This window comes from Tamandua tetradactyla, chromosome 2 (assembly GCF_023851605.1).
Source record: "Tamandua tetradactyla isolate mTamTet1 chromosome 2, mTamTet1.pri, whole genome shotgun sequence".
Classification (NCBI taxonomy): Eukaryota; Metazoa; Chordata; class Mammalia; order Pilosa; family Myrmecophagidae; genus Tamandua; species Tamandua tetradactyla.
The window spans coordinates 215,474,705-215,476,991 of record NC_135328.1 but is presented as its reverse complement, the minus strand read 5'-3'; positions in this window follow the sequence as shown (position 1 = coordinate 215,476,991).

The following is a 2,287-nucleotide window of genomic DNA, read 5'->3' as shown; positions in this document are numbered from 1 at the left end:
GCAACTCATTAAATTCCCCCTTTTAAAAGCCATTCCATTTCTGGTATATTACATTCTGGCAGCTAGCAAACTAGAACAAACCCTTACCACTCCCTTTCATTGATCACTAGTATTTCAATCTACTCAATTTATTTTAACATTTGTCCCCCCTATTATTTATTTACAACCCATATTTTTTACTCATCTATACATACCATTGATAAAAGGAGCATCAAACACAAGGTTTTCACAATCACACAGTCACATTCTGAAAGCTATATCATTATGCAATCATCTTGCAAAAGAAACATGGCTACTGGAACACAGCCCCCTCTAGCCACTCTAATACACTTTAAAGTAAGAAGGGGATATCTATATAATGCATAAGAATAACCTCCAGGATAACCTCTCAACTCTGTTTGAAATCTCTCAGCCACTTATACTTTACTTTGTCTCATTTCTCTCTTCCCCCTATCAGCTGAGAAGGTTTTTTCAGTCGTTTGATGCTAAGCTCCAGCTCATTCTAGGATTTCTGTCCCACATTGCCAGGAAGGTTTACACTCCTGGGAGTCATGTCCCATGTAGAGATGGGGAGGGCAATGAGTTTGCTTGCCATGTGGGCTGAGAGAGAGATAGGCCACATCTGAACAACAAAAGAGGTTCTCTGGGGATGACTCTTAGGCCTAATTTTAAGTAGGCTTTGCTTATCCTTTGGAGGGATAAGTTTTATAGGAGCAACCCCAAGATTGAGGGCTTGGCCTGTTGATTTGGTTGTCCCCACTGCTTGCAAGAACATAAGGAATTCTCCAAATGGGGAAGTTGAATTTTCCCCCTTTCTCACCGTTCCCCCAAGGGGATTTTGCAAATGCTTCCTTATTCACTGTTCAAATCACCCTGGGATTTATTGGGACATCACACTGGACAAACCTACAAAATCTCATGCCCTATTCAAGCTTCCATGTACTTATGATGTTCAATTAACCTCTCCATATAAGTTATATTAGGAAATGCACTAGTCAAAATATAAATTTTGTACCAAATAAACATTTTTTTTGCTTTAGTCTCATGCAGAAGTTGAAGCTTTAAAATATGAATGACCATCATTTTTCAACATCCTGCAATATTGACATTCCTTTGTCTTCCTCATGCAAAAACATTTTTTAATTTGTACATTTAACCACAATCATTGTTCACTCTAGGCATTCCTAGATTATACCATATCAGTCTTTATCGTCTATCTTTCCTTCTGGTTTCATGTGTGCCCCCAGCCCTCCTCCTGCTATCACTCTCACATTCAGCTTCATTCAGTATACCTACATTATTGTGCTACAATCAGGTAGTATTGTGCTGTCCATTTCTGAATTTTTATAATCAGTCCTGTTTCACAATCTGTATCCCTTCAGCCCCAATTACCCAATATCTACCCTGTTTCTATCTCCTGATGACCTCTGTTCTTAATGAAATTCTCCAAGTTCATTCATTAATGTTAGTTGATATAATATTTGTCCTTTTGTTTCTGGCTAATCTCACTCAGCATAATATCCTCAAGGTCCATCCATACTGTTACATGCTTCATGACTTTATTCTGTCTTACAGCTGCATAATATTCCATCATATGTATATACCAGCTTGTTTAGCCACTCATCTGTTGATGGACATTTGGGCTGTTTCCTTCTCTTGGCAATTGTAAATAATGCTGCTATAAACATTGGTGCGCAAGTGTCTGTTTGTGTCCTTGCCCTCATGTCCTCTAAACAGATACCTAGCAATGGTATTGCTGGATCCTATGGCAATTCTATATTTAGCTTCCTGAGGAATCACCAAACTGCCTTCCATGGTGGTTGTACCATTTTACATTCCCACCAACAGTGGATAAGTGGGCCTCTTTCTCCACATCCTCTCCAGCACTTGTCGTTTTGGTTAATTGATAATGGCCATTCTGGTGGGTGTGAGATGATATCTCATTGTGGTTTTGATTTGCATTTCTCTAATAGCCAGGGACGTTGAGCATCTTTTCGTGTGCCTTTTAGTCATTTGTATTTCCTCTTCTGAGAAGTGTCTGTTCATGTCTTTTGCCCATTTTGTAATTGGGTAGTTTGTCTTTTTGCTGTTGAGTTGAACAATCTCTTTATGTATCCTGGATACTAGATCCTTATCTGATATGTCATTTCCAAATATTGTCTCCCATTGTGTAGGCTGCCTATTTACTTTCTTGATGAAGTTCTTTGATGCACAAAAGTGCATCAAACTTTTGAGGAGCTCCAATTTATCTATTTCTTTCTTTAATGCTCATCCTTTGGGTGTAAGA